Source organism: Ursus americanus, chromosome 4, assembly GCF_024610735.1.
Source record: "Ursus americanus isolate L20-20 chromosome 4, mUrsAme1.1.p, whole genome shotgun sequence".
In the NCBI taxonomy this organism is placed as follows: Eukaryota; Metazoa; Chordata; class Mammalia; order Carnivora; family Ursidae; genus Ursus; species Ursus americanus.
In genome coordinates, this window is record NC_142130.1 from 91,838,109 (window position 1) to 91,856,275 (window position 18,167).

General features: G+C 42.1%; 1 protein-coding gene across 4 annotated transcripts in view; it reads left to right on the plus strand.

Moving 5' to 3' along the window:
* The first annotated feature begins 596 nt into the window (after positions 1-596).
* Positions 597-18,167, plus strand: part of DYRK1A (dual specificity tyrosine phosphorylation regulated kinase 1A) — a 144,719-nt gene continuing 127,148 nt past the window's right edge. The window contains exon 1 of one of the 4 annotated variants that reach the window (XM_045813504.2): positions 597-727. The gene's annotated coding sequence lies outside the window, so the exon portion shown is untranslated. Of the gene's footprint in view, positions 728-1,289; positions 1,431-1,558; positions 5,935-18,167 lie in introns of those variants that run through there. The other 3 variants (XM_045813503.2, XM_045813507.2, XM_087861799.1) reach the window with 3 other exon arrangements.

The window sequence follows — 18,167 nt, forward strand, 5'->3', positions numbered from 1 at the left end:
TCCGGGCGCCAGAGGGTGGGCTTCCCGGGTCCCGGCGCGGCCACAGAGCCCGGCCCCCTCCCCCCCGGCGCGGGCGGGGCTGCGGGCGCACGACGCGGAAGCGCGGGGTTCCGGGGGCGGCGGCGCGGAGGCCGCGCGCGCTCCCTGGGCCGCAGTCGGCGCGAGCGCGAGCGCGGGCGCGGGGCGGGGCGCGGCCAGGAGGCCGGGGAGTCGGCGGGCGCTCGCGCACAGGCCGGGCCGCCGCCTCGCCCCCCTTCCCTTCTCTTTCCTTCCCTTCCCTCCCTCGGCCTGGCCGTCCCCCTCCCTTCCCCTCCCCCGAGCGAATCACGCGCCCTCCTCTGACACTCGTAGCGGGCCCGAGCTCCGAATTTATCCTTCACGTGACCTGAGGGGGTTGGGTGGTTGGTTGGGGACGTAGGGGGAGAGAGAAAGGAGGGAACGGAATCTGCCGTTGCCCGAGCAACAGGCCCCGCCCGCCGGTTTGGGGCCGGGGGGCGGGAGGAGGACGTCAGCACGTCAGCCGGGGTTTTGCGTTTTGATTGACAGTTGCTATAGCGACCGGGTCGGTCCGTCGCCATTTTGTTGGTTGGTTTTTTTTTAAACCCTTTCGCTTCCCGCCCGAATAATAATAAAAAGCCCCATTGGAGTGAGGCGGGGGTGGCGGCGGCAAGAGCGGCGGGGGGATCCGGGGAGACTGCTGCCGTCGCTGCTGCTGATCGCGGCCCAGGTCGGGCTCAGGGAGCGGACACCTCGAGTGGGGGGTGCGGGTGCCGCCGCCGCCGCCGCTTCTGCTGCTGCTGTTCCTGCTGCTGCTGTTGGTGCCGCTGCCGCCGCCGGCGAGCGGGCGGGACCGGTGTGAGTGTGAGAGTGTGTGTGTGAGTGAGCGTGTGCGAGGGCGAGTGTGCGTGCGTGTGTGTGTGAGTGTGTGTGTGTGTCTGTCTGTCTGTGCGGGGACTCGGGGGCGGGCGGTTCGGGCTCTCCTGGCGGAGGAGCCGCTGCCGCCGCCGCCGCTCGGGCCCCGGCGCTTCTCGCTGCGCAGGTTTGGAGCGCGCGCCATTTTGTGAGATTTACAAAATCCTCCTCGGGAAGAAGCCGCCGGGAGCGGCCGCGACTCGGCGCCCGGCCTCGCCGCCGCCGCCCTCCGCGCCGGGCCGGGCCGCGCGGCCCCGCCGCCGGGAGTCGGGGTCCGGGGACTGCGGTATTTGCCGGGGAGGGGGCTGTCGCCTCCCCGGCCCCGGGCGCCGCTGGAACCGCGGAGCCGGAGAGAGACTGAGAAGGCTGCGGCTCGGCCGCGGAGCCGGGAGCGCCGGGGGCGGAGAGAGGCGGCCGGGGCGGCGCTGGCTGCGGAGGCCGCGGCGGGAGCGCAGCGGCGGGAGCCCGAGGCTGAGACTCACCGGAGGGAGCGGCGCGAGCGCCCCGCCATCGTCCCGGTGAGTGTCCGGCCCGGCCGCGGCCCCGCCCGGCCCGGCGCCCGGCTCCCCCCGCGGCCTGCAGCCGGGCCCGCGCCGAGGCCGGCCGGGCGGAGGGAGGGACCTGCCATTTTAGGAGGAGGCGCCGCGGCCCGGGGCCGGCCGCCGGGGGAGGGAACCCGACAGGCCCGGTCCCGGAGGAGAGGCGGGTGCGAGCGGAGGGAAAGTTGCGGAGGGTGGGAGCCGGGGCCGCAGCCTCCCGGGAGCCGGGGCCTGGGGGCCGGAGAAAGCTCCAGACCTTCACTGGTCGCCCGAGCGGAGGGGAGGAGGTTGTCTTCCTCCTCCTCCTCCTCTTCCTCCTCATCCTCTTCCCCCAGCTCCTCCCTCGTCCCTCCTCTTCGGTCCCCACCAGTGTGGGAACCGCCGGGGTTCTCCGCAAGGACAATGCACGGGTTAAGAAAACGGGGCTGGCTGCTGGGCGAGGCGCCGGGGAAGGTCGGGAGCCGGGTCCCTCAGCGGCCCTTTGGGGTGTGTGCTGGAGCGAGGGCACTCGGCGTGCTCCTAAGTTGTGCAGTGAGTGCAAGTGATCTCGGCCGCTCGAGGTGGAGTAATGACCTGTTTAGCAGCCGGAGGAGTTGGTGGTTGAGAATGCGTAAATTATAATTGATACCTGGTTATTGCAACAAAACTTCACAAGTCTATTTACAGGCACAAACCCGCTCCTGCTTAGATCCACCAAAGCTGCTGAGTATCTTAACGCCTAGCGAAAGGCCCCTCCCTAGCCTGAAATAGTTAAAAATGGCAAAATTAGCGAGTGGGTGATTCCGACTACTGGTCTGTGCTTTTCCGTCCAACCCTAGATTATACGAACCTTGTAATCTAGGTGCAGCCCTTGAATGCCAGCACCGTTTGGTTTTTGAATTCCGCCCAAGTTGTCAGGAAATACCCTGTATAGCATTGTTATTCACACAGATTTTTTTAAAGACGAGGACAAAGAGTGCCAGGCAGTCTTCTCAGGGCTTTACATGTATGAACTCATATTTCCTACCGGTAGGAACTGTTAACCCATTTCACAGATGAGGAAACTGAGCCGTGACTCATCCAAGGTCATACAGCTCGGACTCCAGGAGCCGGAGTCTGTAGCCAGCCTTTGCTCATAATCACTAGGTTATAACTGATTGTTATAAACACAGGCAGATTTGGAGCGATCTGTGTGTAATGACTCAGGTTCTGACCTAGAGATTGTGCCCCTGACAGTGTTGAGCATGGAATTAACTTTGTCGGTTGTCGAAGTGGAAAGATGGAAAAGAGACCCTCTTAAATGAAACTTGTCAGCCCCCACCCCCCAGTATGTAAACAGTACTGAATGGAAGGAATTAAAAGATATTTTTTGGTGCGTTTTGTTCTTCACACTTAATTTTAATTGGTAGGCATCGCTTAAGTATTGATGAGTCATAGCAAAGTTTTGTGTAAAAGTTATTTTTAGTCATTTCAAAATCTTTGAATACTTAGATTTCCTGTATGACCCCTTGTACCTTGCATATACAAAGTGTTTAAGAATGGATATATTTAATATTTTGATTTTGGGGAGTTTTAATAATTCAGTGGAATTACCTTTAGTTTTTGTTTTTTAAAATTTCTTAAATTCTCACGTCGTGATTGTTTACTTTGAGAGGTATTATTTTCAGATAGACTAAATGTGAGACTGGAACTGAAATTCCATGTGCTAAGATTTTAAACTGAAGAAGATAGTTTTAAAGAAACAGCAGTTAAGAAAAAGTTTATTCGGTTACAGTTAAGATTTTTAATATACACATGACTTATACTTCAAGTACCCCAGTGCTTTTGGAGGATTGGTCTTGAAATAGCCCTGGTGCTTATGCTGGCTGTCCAAATTCATTTAGAGTTCAAACCTTATCAAAAAGTTAAGGACTTCTGTTAACGTGTGTACCAAGTTCTATTGTAAAACAGTATAAAAAGTTGATAAGAGGCATAAGCTCAGAAATTAGTTATTCTGGGGTCACCCCTATGTAAGGTGAAGGCATGCTTTAAAATCTAAAAATGATTTTGATTTGAAGTAATAGAGTTGAATGAATGGATGGTCATTATTGGTAGGGGTGGGAAGTGGACTAAATGATCTAGTGAGATCTTTGTTATTAGGAATTTGTAATACAGGTATAAGATAGCTTCTTAAACATTTTAAAAACATTTTGGTGGGACCAGTTAGAAAGTTAAGAGATAGAATTACTGTGTACTTGGATTAAAAAATTAACCAGTTAGTCCAGTCTTTAGGGGAACTAACATTCAAAATAAATGAAAATATTCCATTTTAATGCAGTGTCTTGTTTGGGAACGTGTATAGTGAAAAAGACCCTTGGTTAGAATTTTTTCCCCCTCTAGAATGTTGTCAGATGTTTGTCCCGTTAGTTTTATTTATGGAGAGTTATTGTGTTCATAAACACAATGGGGAGGGGTAGGGAGTGGTTAAGTGCAGCAACTGGTATTTAAAGAATTTACATCCATAGATTTTTATAGTACTATGAATATTTATCTGCAAAAGCAAAATTCAGGATGACTTATAACACAAGGTATACAGTGACCTTTGGCATGCATTTTGTTTTGAAACTAAAACATAAAGAAAGAAAATGCTAATTTGTATCTAGTCTTGGGTACTGCTTGAAAACTTTTTTTTTTTTTTAAATAAGAACTAGCTTAGCTAGTTAGATTACTCAGGGATGTTTTCACGTGTGTTTATAGTTGGCAAGTATCTAGTTTTGGGAAGAAAATTTGGAAGGAGGTAGCTTTATTATGAGTGTGAAGGGAATTGCCTTTTATGTAAGACTAAAAGTAAGATTCATAGAAGAGGGGGCTTAATTTCTGACTTTCATGGTATTTGTGATAAAGGTGTCAGTATTTTTGCTTTAGCGTTATCTTTTCTCTTACTTAAAAGAACTTTCACATTTCCTATACCCACACCCCCAGCAATTTCTGTCTTTCCTCCAAGAAAGAAATGAACCATCTGAACCCAGCACAACCCAAAAACTTCCAGGAAGAGTATAAAGAACTTAGTTCTTCCTTCACAAAATTTTATTACTCTCACAATTTTGTTGTATTCCTTATCAGTAGTTTCAACTGTGAGCTAAGAACCTCTTCTTTCTGTTGAGTGTTTTGATGGTTTTACATGTTTTCTATTTAGATGTAAAGATACTACTTGAAGTTATCAAACGCAGTGCCCCTGAAACTTGGTACACAGTTTGCCCTGTCAAAAGGTATTGTGTGACTGACTTGTGTAAGAGCACCTCATGTATACATAGTAATTATGCTTTTTAAAAGACTTCTTACCATATATTATTTTAACCATTGGGCAGTGTTTCGATGGTTAGAGAAATTGTAATTCTTAACCCACGGTTTGCACAATTTTTGATTAAAAATTGGGGGGGGGCGTTAAATTTTTTTAATTACTTGGAAAAAAACATCAAATTATTTTAAGTTACCTAAAACTTCTCCTCAGTTGCCCCTAGATGAAGAAATCTGAAATCTTGCCTGCAATGTTAAGCCAGAGCTATAAGGTTTATCGTTGGTTACATGAAAATGAAATGTTGGGTTCACAGGACGAAAATAATTAATCTAAGGTTCATATTAATAATTAAAGACAAGTCTTGTTTCCTCAGTGGCTACCGGCAGACTTAGTTTCTTTCTTTTTTTTTTTTTTAATTAATGAAAACAACATGATTTGGAAGTATTGCATTGTATAGACCAGCTAAGTGTTTTTCAAAAGTTATGCTTTTACTTTGAAATCATACTTTCAGAATTGTTTAATGAGTGAAAATTTTCTATTGGAGATAATAGCCTACAGTACATTGGATATCTAGAATGATGTAGTTCCTTGTAGGCATAGTTTTTGCTAAGTAGAACCACTTGGGCTTCTTGACAATTGATTCTTCTACCAGAGTTATATAATCCTCTCCTCCGGAAGGGGATTTTTAAAAGTTTATACTATTAAGGTTTTGACCACACATTCATTTTTTGTTTGAGGGATGTATGCGTGTATCTAATATATGCTGCATGATCACTTAAAATGGATTTTTACTCTTGATGAATTGTTGAGTTTTATGTTCCCGTAGTTAAAATGGTTGTATAAATCAGTGGGGAGGAGCTTAGGGAACTGGTTTAACATGGAATGAATCTGGTTTTCAACATCACCTCTATTTTACGTAACATCCCTGTTCATTAAATAACCCTGTAATTTTTCTAAGTATATCAGATTTCCAATGACAAGAGTTGAATCTTTTTCTTTTTTTAAGTTTTATGGATATTTGTGGTCAGAGTTGGCATCCTAGCATATGCATGTTGGTAAAAAGATGCTCTGACACCCATCCAGAATCTGCATAATATCTGGTTACAGATGGCAGTTGAGGCAGCACGGTGCTGTGGACAGAGTACAGGCCTGTGAGAGAGTGCTGGGCAGAGGCTCCGGGGTCAGGCAGATCCAGAATCTCAACAGGTGCCGTCACTCCTGCGCAGTGTGAGTCTGTTCAGCATTGGTTTCTGCATCTGTAACATGGGGCTGGCGGTACTTACCGTAGGGCTCTTGTGCAGATTGAGGTAACATATACATTTAATAGCCTCTTCCTCTCTGTTCTCCCTCTTTTTCCTCTTCTCCATTCATACTCATCCTTGTGGTCCCAGGATACAGCTGATTCTTTAGAGAGGCTTTCCCCAAAACCCCAGTTGAGGTGGGGTTCCTTAGCCATGCATTCGTATAGGACTGATTTTTTATAGCTCTTACTGCAAATAGCTGTGTAATTAAGTAATACATATTCACAGATATACTTATTTAATGTCTCTCCCTTCCTCTCTCCATTAGATTGTAAAATCCATCGAGACAGGAATAATACTTTTTTGATCACGGTTCCAGTACAGCAAGGGTAGATAAATGTATATGTATATGAGGATGGACTGAAGAACTTCTATGTCGAATCCTGTCCTAGTACCACTCCATAATTGTGCGATCTTGGGTAAAGTAGCTTCTCTGAGCTTCAGTGTTTTATATGCCAAATGTACACAGCACCAGCTGCCCTGCCCAGGGTTTTGAGAATGTGGAATGAAATACTATAATGAGGTGCTTTGCAAAAGTGTAAAGTGCCATATAAACATAAGTTGGTACAGTAGCAATAATTTCAGTAGTGGGGTTACCCAAGAATTTATAGTTTCAACTTTACTGAATTAGTAAGTAGCTATTATTTAATATTTGTTATAAATTTAAACTTTGTGCATTAATTAGAGTACAAGATTGGGCCTTTGTTCTGATTAAATACAGTAGCTTAAACAAGCTTATTTCTCTCATGTAAGTAATTTTAAGGCTGATTTAGTGGCTCCATGGTAGAGGGGACCTTGGTTCCTTCTGTCTTATTGCTTTCCTCTGCTTAGGGAAACACCATCTTCTGTGTGATTTAAGACTGCTCCCCACCATATCCACCATCTAGGAACAGGTGTGGGGAAAGCACATCCCCTCTTTTAAAAGACAAACCTGGAAGTTGCATACATGACTTTTGTTCATATCTGTTGGTCAAAACTTGGTCAGGTGGCCATATTTAGCTGCAAGGGAGGCTGGGATATGTGGTCTTTGGCAGGGTGGCTGTTTGGTTGAAAATCTGTTTCTACTGAAGAAGAGGAGAATGGGGAATTATGAAACATTTACTGTCACACTTTCATATGTTTTGGAAGAAACATACAGAAATAAACCTTGGAAAGACAACTGCACTAATTAATAAGACTTACTTTTCATATTTGGTCATTAATTTTCTGAACTGTGGTGTGTAAATTTAAATAGATCACTATTCAGTATTTGTAATGTATACATATATAGTCAGATTAGAAAAAAATGTAGTTAAACTTCTAGTAGTGAGTGAATTTTGGCTCTAATAGCACATTATTTTACTGACAGTTTCCTGATACATGGTTCTTGATTGCTGTGACTATATTGTATGTAAACAGTATATGGAATCTAAGCTTTTGGATTTTGTTTTAATAGTTTCCTAGTATGTATTCCTACTGTATGTATTCATACTCGTACCCTCAGCAAGCTATTGGAATAACACTTGAGTCTTTTCAGGTTTTTAGTAAATGTTTTGAGTCACTGAAGTTGCAAGGAGGGTGATAGCAGTGATGTTTAGAAATACATTTACTATCCAAGTATGTTCCTCTTCAGTTTTGTGGGTTTGAAGAGGAAGATCTAGGATTCTTTTGAACTACAGAGTGTTATTATTAGACCTAGTGGAGACCTGAGAAACTAGTGGTTCTCGAACAGACTTCTGGAGAACTTTGCAAAGCTGTGGGACTCCCAAACTCAGATGCTTCTCTATCTATAGGTTTGGGGTGATGCTCTGGAATCTACTTTCTTAATTAGGATTCCAGGTAATCCTGGTACAGTAGAAAGACTTTGAGAAACATTGATATAATTTATCTTCCTCATTTTAGAGAAGGAAATAGATGCAGAGAAACTAAATGACTAACCAGTACTCCAGAATGAGCCGCTGGAGGATTAGTGTAGTTTTTCTGACTCCTCGTTCTTCGTTCTTTATATGAACGCGAAAGAGGCCCAAGTACCAACTGTGTTGAGATTTTATAGGGATATTAGTCATTCTCAAATAGTTGTTTTCTGTGTGTGAGCTCATTGGTAGTGAATAGTTGGATCACTTAATTGTCCTTTTAGCAAATAGTCAAATGAATATTTAAGGATGGGAAGTTGAGGTTTTAAAGGTATTGTTAATGTCAGTGCTGTGGTGGATAGGGTAGTGTACCTATAACATTAGGGTAGATGATAGGTAGGTGCTAGCCTGGCATGATTAGAAGGTACCGACGTGTAGGTCTTGTCCCCAAATTACTACTTTTTTTTCATCTGCAGTTCTCACTGTTGAATTCATTCCTTTAGATTAAGCTAAGAGTTGGATTCCCTAATTTAAAATGGAAATATTCCCAGAGGAATGTCCTTTATCTGTATATCAGGTTAGCACTTTATTTTTATGAATTAGCCAGCTGTCATTTTAAGAATTGGAGATAGCACCTGCACTAGTAAGAGAGCTTTGTGGGAAGTGGGGGAAGAGTCGGCACACGTGCCCTTGCCCAAAGGAGGATGAAGGGCATGTTTGAGAAATGTCAGCTTGTGGCATAATCCTGGAAAGGTTCATGGAGGCTTCTCTTGTGGCCAGAGGTTGGTAGTATTAGATGGACTTCTGGCCTCCTGTCACTAAGAGTGTTGGTGATGGGACTGTGGGTAATTTAGCTGAAGACCCACTTGATTGAGTATTGGAGTAGAAGGCTTTTTTTCTTAGTGTTCATCATTCCTATTTGAGCAGTCTGACACCATATCAAACATATAAGGAATCGTTATGATCACGTAGGGAATTTTAGTTTTTAAAAGATCATCAAGTAATATGTCCTCATGGTTAAAAAAAAAAAAAAAAAAAGCTCAGGCCCTATAGGATGCTGTCCTGTCAACCCCCTGTCTCATGCCCCATAGGTAATAGTTGTTTTTCCTACCAGAAATGTCCTGTGCATATATGTGCAAGTATATATATTTTAAACATTTATTATGTGTATGTTACAAAGCAGTATTGTTCAGTATGATCCTATTTTTTAAAAATTAATTAGTTTTTTTTTTTTTTTAAGTAAACTCTAACCCCAATGTGGCCCTGAAATTCACGACTTCCAAGATCAAGTCACATACTCCAGCGACTGAGCCAGCCAGGTGCCCCTGATCCTATTTATTTATTTTTTTTAAGTGTGTAAACATTGTCATGGATATGTGTGTGTGTACAGTGTCTGTGCACTTAAAAGCAAACTGGATCATGCTAACCACACAGATTTGCACCTTAAGCATCTTGATCTATTTTAGAAATATTCCCACATCAGCTGATAGTTTTCCCTGTTATTTTTAATGGTTAGGAAGTATTCCATGTTATGGATGTACCACAATTTAATCTCTCCATTAAAGAACATTTAAATTGTTTTTGCATTTCTGTTTTAAACAGTGCTGCAGTGTACATCCCTAACTGTGTTCTGTGAGCCTTAGCCACATGATACAGATTTCTAAGGGAAATTGCTGGTTCACCAAGTATATGCACATTTGGATATGCCTCGCCAAATTGTCTTCTCAAAAATAGCACCAATTTATACTTGATCAGCAGTGTCTGAGAGTCATAATTTCCCAGATCTCACCAACATTGGTGTTACCAGAGTTTTAAATATTTGTCAGTTTAATAGGTGAAAATGATGTCTGGTTGTTTAGATTTGCATTTCTTTGATTACGAGTGAGTTTGAACATCTTAAGTTGTACTCTAAGTCTTGTACTTTAATAACAAAATATTCATTCTTTGTCAGATATATAATTAAAAACATTTTCTGATTTTCCTGTATTCCTTTATTCTGCTGAATGAAGAACTGATGTTTTGATGACTTGTAGATGCTTGTAGTTGTAAATGCTTTGATAAATTGTAAAAGGGATTTCTTATTCCTCTTCAGTTGCGTAAACATTTGTCCTCTATGTGAGGTATGTGCATTGTGGTGGTAGGAGCTTTGACTACAGAAGTGAGATTTGGTTACCTGTGCTGTTAGCGTTGAGGTAGTTGTGTGTATATAGGCACCATCAACATAGGTAAGACCCTGGCTGCTAACAGTGAGAGGTATTGACATATGAAGAACTGGAAGAAAGCAGGGCAGTAAGAGTTCTGGGGATTTGAGCCTGCCTTGAGGAGGAGGGACTGAGTCTTGGTAGAACCTGGAGATTTGATAGTCTGCTGGAGGGGGTCCTGTGGTGGCAGGGGAAGTGAGGGGTGCTTTAGGAGAATGACAGATTTGTGTACCCGGAGTTTCAGAGAGTGCGTGTATGTGAGATGCTAGAGGAGGGATAGGGACAATTAACACTGAGAAACGAGAGTGATGGGTCTTAAATATTATGAGGCATTTGATTGGGGCAATAGAAGGTGTTTCAGTAGGACTGTGATGACAAATCTGGATTAGGAAGACGACACAGTAAGAAGAAGGGCCTGGAAGGCAGGCGCATTCTAGGTGTGTAGGTATGAAAGAGTAAGAGATAAAAAGTAGAAGTCAAATGGGAGAGCCAAGTTTGGAGCGCCTTAAAAAATTCTCAGTGATTTAATTTTCAACAGATAAGCGAATATTTCTGAGTTCAAACAGCAATGTGGTCAAATTTTTGGATGTAGTAAGGAGAGAATTAAACATTGGTAGCAGTATAGTATGGGAACGATTCGTTTAATGGGACAGTTGAGAGCATTTCCTCGAGGGCCTGAAGGAACTGTTAAAGAACAGAAGATAGAATTATTATTGTAGTTCAGACTTCCATTAGGGACAGGTGGAAGTCATTTCTAGCACCATTAAAGATGATCTTAAAAATGGGGCAGTGGGAGAAGGCAATGCTAGAAGGTGTGAATCTGGAAAGAAAAAGGTGTATTTTGATACATGGTTTGAAAAAGAGTAACTGAACATGGGAGAGAGTTTAGTTTATTCTGAGTGTCTTTATATTTTTCCTGAAAAATATCATATTCACTTTATTTTCACATGTATCCTTACCGGGAGACCAATAATCTAAAAAGCATTTATCTCGTGGGGTATTTAGAATTATTTATTGCATACCAGGGCCAAACATGGAACTAGGGCCTGGGAATCAGTGCTACGGCAAAGCTTACACTGTGCCATCATGGAAGTTACCATCTGGTGGGGGGAATCTTTAGTAATCCTCAGAGTAGGTTTATGGGCTTCGTGTAGAGTGAACATACATTTTCATTGATGGGAACACAGAGCCCATGAAATTGAGTAATTTTTGATGTTGCTTTTTGAAGGTCAAGTTTTTGTCCCATCCTGGAGTCCTTGTGACAGTTAATTTTGAGTTAAAGTTTATTTGGGTATAAATAGGACCCCAGTTTTTAAGACAAATATTGTGTGCTGAAAAATTTGTTCTGATTTGATCATTTCCCCTTGAAAAGAACAATATATATATATATATATATATATTTTTACTTCATCTTTACATCAAACACATTCATTACAGAATGACATTACTTCTGTGGTGCAGAAGATTTTATAAAAGTTTTTTTCAAATTAGCAGTTGTAGGGAAATTATTAGGATCTCATTTGAGTATATTATAATCTAATTTTACTTTTTGAATTTCCCTATAATCGTTCTGTGGTATAGTTCAAAACAAAACGTCAGTAAAGCTAGGTGAGTTTACCTAAGAATTGGCCTGAAGGCTACAGTTACTCAGCAGTATTAGAGTTAGCTATGCAGAGGGAAGAAATTGAAGGAGGGGAGTTTTAGGATTCATGAGAGACAGCTTGGAGGAAGGCTTCTTGCTGAGTAAGACAAAGATCCAGACATCGAAAATAAAGGTTGTGGGCATATAAGGAAAGTCAAGGAATAAGGAAGGTTTAGTGGAATGGACAGGAATGGAAGAGTGATTTGAGCAAATGATGAATAGGAAGTCTTTGTCCTTTAAAAAAAAAAAAAAAGAAAGAAACCTCTTTAAAGATACATGGTGACTTGTAGAGTAAAAACCACACTAGTCACAGGACCCTGTACCTGAATGATGCGGCCCCAGCTCACTTATACAGTCTTACCTTCTGAGGCTCTGGACCCTGTTTTCGCATGTGCTGCTTCTTCAGCCAGCAGTCATCCCCTTTCTTGCAGTGAACTTCTTTCCTCCTCACTTTTAGCCCCGATGTCACTTTGTCAGGGAAAGTACCCCCCTCCTGTCACCTCTTCTTTTTTTAATATCTAATGTCTTGTTGTACTTTTCCTCCATAATGCTTACTACAATTGATAAAGATTTTAAGGTTTTAAAGATTTTAAAGTTTTAAAGATTTATGGGGGCACCTGGGTGGCTCAGTCGTTAAGTGTCTGCCTTCGGCCCAGGGCGTGATCCTGGGGTCCTGGGAACGAGTCCCACATCAGGCTCCTCCGCTGGGAACCTGCTTCTTCCTCTCCCACTCCCCCTGCTTGTGTTCCTTCTCTCACTGGCTGCCTCTCTCTCTGTCAAATAAATAAAATCTTTCAATAAATAAATCTTTTTTTTTTTTTTTTTTTAGAGGGGGAGGGAGAGAGTGCGTGAGGAGAGAAGTGGCAGAGGGAGACAGTCACCAGCAGACTCCATGATGAACATGGAGCCCAACATGGGGCTCCTTTTCATAACTCTGAGATCACCACCTGAGCCGAAGTCAAGAGTTAACTCTTAACCCACTGAGCCCCCCATGTCCACTACAGTTGATAATTTTGTAATGCTTATTTGATTAATGCTTTCAGAGAATAGGGGCAGTGGTTTGCTCCCCCTTGCAGTCGCAGGGATCAGCAAAGGCTTGGCACATAGTAAGCACTAAGTAAACATTTGTTGAATGAATCAATGAACTACATGTTTTGATCTTTAAACTAGTTGGTCTCAAGGACCAAAGGACTATATTTTAAAATTTTATTTATTAATTTATTTGAGAGAGAGCATGCCTGAGACAGGGAGGGGCAGAGGGAGAGAGAGAGAATGAATATCCCAAGCGGGCTCCATGCGAAGTGTGGAGCCTGATGCGGGGCTCCATCTCAGAACCTTGTGATCATGACCTGAGCCAGAATCAAGAGTTGGACCAACTGAACCAACCAGGTGCCCCCAAAGCACTATCTTTTTAAAGATAGGACTGGAAAACTGTATAGCCAGGAAGAAATTACTTACTCCTGGACTAATTTCACAAATGCATATGAAATACCTACTATGTGGGAGAAGCCAGGTGTTAGGAATATGGAGTAGAAACATTGTGCCTTTTTAGATTTTATTTTTCATGAGAGTATAGTTGGCAGTGTTAGTTAGGTTGTGCCTTCTTTATTAAAGGCGCACATCATTTTAGTAGTTTATTGAAATAAACACATTCCTTAGTGTTCATTTGGAGAGGTTTTAAATTGTGGAGGGAATCAGCCTGGATATTCTTAATGATCCTTGGCCAACAAAGTGAGGTCCATTCAGCAGTGACGTCTGGAATGTCAATCCAGCATTTGTGGTAGCGTCAGCTTCACATTTAAAATGAGTGCTAGCTTTGACTTCATCAAAAAAGTGACAGAAAAGTTAAGAAAGTGGTTTGTTTGGATGCATTTTGGCTTTCATATTTTTTTAAAAAAATTTTTATAAAAGATTTTATTTATTTGAGAGAGAAGAGCATAAGCAGGGGATATAGCAGGCAGAGGGAGAAGCAAGCTCCCTGCCGAGCAGGGAGCCTGATGAGGGGCTTGATCCCCAGGACCCTGGGATCATGACCTGAGCCGAAGCTTAACTGACTGAGCCACCCAGGCGCCTCTGGCTTTAACTTTTTCAAGTTTGGACAACAGAATGAGAACAATCGAGGAAGTTCATTGTATGGATGGATTTTTCAAAAGAATGAGTCTTGTAGTTAGAAAATTATTGAAGCTGTTGATCTTGTCAGGTGAATGAGCTTTTAAAAGCTTATAAGGGATTTGTTTAACATAGTTCTGAAACCTTTCTCAGTGACTAGTTTCTATAGTAAATATTTAGAAAAGCAAATATTCAGTAGGTATTGAAGCTCTTGGGACCCATGCTAGGCCCTTGGGACATAGTAGTGAGTCACCTGGTCATACATGGTCCTTGCCGTCCTGAAGCTTTTCAGTGTAGTCGAGCTCACTGGAGAGAAATGTAAAGGAAACATGGCTTGTGTTCATTGTGTTCAGGGTGAGCAGTTAGCTCTCCTTGTTCCTTCCTTCCTTCTATTTGTTTGTTTGGTTGTTTATGTTTTGAATTTAGTTTTGGTGGCAACATGTTAGGCTACTTTAAGCTACTTGTTGCTTTATTTTTGGTAACATAGGAGTTAAGGTGAGAACATTTATAATACCATGGAAAATAGAAACCTTGGATCTTCAACAACTTGGCAGATTTTTTAAGAAGTTTATATAGATCAGTGAGTTTATCCTCTTAAAAATATGCTTGTATTTAATAATAATGGTAACAGTAGCTATTATTAATTGATTGCCTGCTGTGGGCCAGACGCTGTACATATTCTTTATTATTTTAATATTCCCCACAACTCTATAAGGTGGTTGGTAGCATTTCTGTTTTACAAGCTAAAAAACTGAGATGCAGGGAAGTAAATTTGCTTAAGGAAAATCATAGCAGATTGCATATGCTGTCTCCAGATAATAAAAAACACAGTGAAGAGTTAAGTGCCCTAAAGTTAAACATTGAGAGAGAAAAGAAAGAAACCTAGAGCTTCTATAATCCATTAATTGAAGAAACAGAGAAAAGTTCTGATATACTGGGATTGATACCTCGTGCTCCTGGTTCATTAATTTGTCAGATAATAAACAAAAATATTCAAAAGCTGTCTGTGTTTGGGGAATTCTTTACCTTGAGGATCTTGATGGGAAGTGGAAATCTTCAACTTTGAGAGCCAGTTGCTCACTTTTCTTTGCATCTTTTGGAGTTGTGATGCAATTATGTGACCTGGGGGCTCTACTGCACTACTTCATAAGCTAGTTATTTGCAGAAGTAGGCACTTTGTAGAATCTGGGTTCTGCAGTGCAGGGGGATGGCAGCTACATTTGTTTCTAGAGGTGAGCAGTGACAAAGATTCATCTGTAGCATTTCGTTCCTGTGTCACTGGTGTCTGTACAAGCTGCAGTGACTGAATCCTATGTTGTCTCCACTGGACCAGATCTATGGTTTGAATTGTGGGTGTTCTTGATTATGTAGCCTTCCAGCTTGGCCCTCCTGGGGTTTTCTGTGAGTTACCTAATGTGCTTTAATAACTTTCTTTTCAGTTTCAGTAAAGCCAGAATTAGTTTCTTTTGTTTGTAACTAAGAACCTTTACCTAGAGGATGCTAATAAGATAATGGACAGTTCTAAGGAACTCTCCAGGGTCAGGGTTACCTGCATCTAGATTAAAATTTATCAGTGGGAAGAGTTTACAGTATATATTAAGTGAAATAGTTATATGCAGTTTGCTTATTGATTTGATGAATCTGCTGATTTGAGTGCCTGTTGTAGGCCAGGATATGTTCTAGGTATTGGGGAGATAGGAGTGACAAGATAGACAAGATCCCTGCACTCACAGAGCTTACATTCTGTTTTAAATGTAGAATAAGCAAGAAAGTAAGTAACAGTGACAAATAGTGATAAATGCCATGATAAAAATAAAGATGGGATGATGTAATAGATAATGGTGTGTGTGTGTGTTTGTGTATGTATGTTTAGGAGTTGTATCTTATAAAACATTTACTTTATCAGGAATCATGACTTAGTTTTGACTAGAGGCAGTAACATTCTAAATTTACCCGCTAACCTTAATAGCTAGGAAACGGGACAAAATACGTGAAACAAGTATTTTCAGATATTGAACAACAGGCAGTGCAGAAGTGTGATCCCTGATGGCAGGGAGCAAATGAGGTGAGCCCTCTGATGGCCCAGCTTTCTTCTTGGAGACAACTTTCAGATTTCAGTGCAGGGAGGGTGATCCCACATAGAGCTATTTGGCCTCACTGAGTTGAGGAAGTGAAGATTGGATCAGGAGGAGGCCAAGATGGTTCTGTTTTGAGGAGCAGGCTTCTGGAGAGAAGGGAGCTATGCAGAAAAAGTTCCGTAAGTCTTCTTAGTGGTCCTCTTAAATGTTTGAGTGAATATTAATCTGCTGTGCACATGTAGGATGCAGTTTCATAAAGAAACAGTTCCTGAGGAAGGAATCCACTGGGAAACTTTAGGCAGAACAATTCTCAGAGCTCACATAAGGCTGGGAAATATTTGAGTACCTTATAGCCAGAGTAGAACTCATTAAATGCTGTGTACATTGAGACTCCAGAAGGGTCATGTCTTAGTAGTGGGGCTAAATTAGTCCTAAAATAAAGGCTTTTCTAGATATGGCTGGCGAATGCTTAAAAACAAGCCTTGAAAGGAGCAAACTAATTGGTAAGTAATGTAATTGCCTGCAAAGTCCAATACTCCTTAAAGAAATATAACAAAACCTAACACTTAACAGTTTAAACTGTCTGGCATCCAATCAAAAATTACTAAATATGTGTAAAAGCAGCTTAACATAACTTATAGTTAAGATGTCAGTCAGTTGAAACCAACCCAGAACTGACAGGTGTTAGAATGGACAGGCAAAGACATTAAAGCAGTTATTATAAGGGTATTCAATATGTTCAAAAAGGTTGAGACAAGAAAGGTAAAAAAGAGACCCAAATAAAACTTCTAGAGATGAAAACTAATATGTGAGATGAAAAATACACTGGATGGCGTACATGGCAGATTAGATGTTACAGAAGAAAAGATTAGTGAATTTGAAGACATAGAAGAGAAAACTCAGCAGAAACAGGCAGAAATGACAGAGATAATGGAATTAGTGGACAGGGTTGTTCGAACAACATGGCTGCTATAAAACATAGGATCAGATTGTGGTTAATGTTGACATCTTCGTACATGAGATTTGCTTAAAAAGAACAGTTGTGACTGCTACCTGAATTTGGCTTGATGTGTAGTTAAGAATAGTTGAAAGTCAGTATTTCAGTAAAGCGCTGGGATATGGTGAAGGAAATTTATTATGCAACAGTGTGTTATTTTTTGATATGTAACAATATTACCACAAAGTTAGACACTTAAAACATACATTTATGATGTCACAGTTTTTGGGGTCAGATGTCCTGGGTACGACTTAGCTGGGTCTTCTTGTATTAGGGTTTCAGGGCTGTCGTCAAGTTGTTGGTTGTGGCTGTAGTATCATGTGAGGTATGGGGGAAAGATCTCTTTTAAGCTCTTTTGACAGTTGGTAGAATTTGGTTTCTTGTGCACTCTTGGACTAAGGGCTTCAGTTTGTTACTGCCTGTTAGCAGGCATCTGCCCTTAGTTCCTTGCTGTGTGGTCCTTTCCAACATGGCTACTTACTTATCAAAAACGGTAAAGGAGAGTGTCTCCCCACAGGACAAAGGGACCTACCTGCAGAATTGACACCCTATCGCCTTTCCTGTATGCTCTTGGTTAAAAGCAAGTCATGGGACCTGGGTCAAGGGGAACGGTCTACACAAGGGCACAAGCAGCAGAAGGCCATGTCCTGGGACCCATCTTAGAATCTGTCCCTCAAGAACAGTAGTGTGTAGTGGTGAATAGTGTGTTCTGTGGAGCCTGATACTGATACTGGCTTTGAATCTTAGCCCTGTCTTTTCCCAGTTGTGTAAACTTCTGCGCCTCAGTTTTCCCATTTATGTAATCAGGATAATAAGTACCTACTATTTATAGTATTATGAAGAATAATTGAATGCATATAGCGTGCTTAGGACTTTGTCCGACTAACTCCTGCTCTTCTTTTCAGTCTCAATTTAGATGTCATATATTTAGGGAAGCCTTCCCTGACTCTGACTCCTCCTTCCTTCTTGTCTAGGTTAGGTTTAAAACCCTGAACTTTTTCTTCTCATCACCTCACATGTGCTCTACCTGAATTTTATAGCTATGAAGTTATTTATTTGGTACCTGCTTCCTTTAGACTAAGCTGCTTGAGAGCAAGGGTTGTATCTATTTTGTTCACGGCTGTATCTTCAGGGCTTGGCACATAGAAGACTCTGTAAGTGTTCGCTGAGTGACAACGAATGAGGTTAAAATGCATGTGTTGTTTCTTTGAGAGGGCATTTTTAGTGTCGTCATACTATGTTCTCCCAGGTACTGGAGCAGTCAGTCTAAAACATACTCCCGTTTGTTTCTAAGACTGTC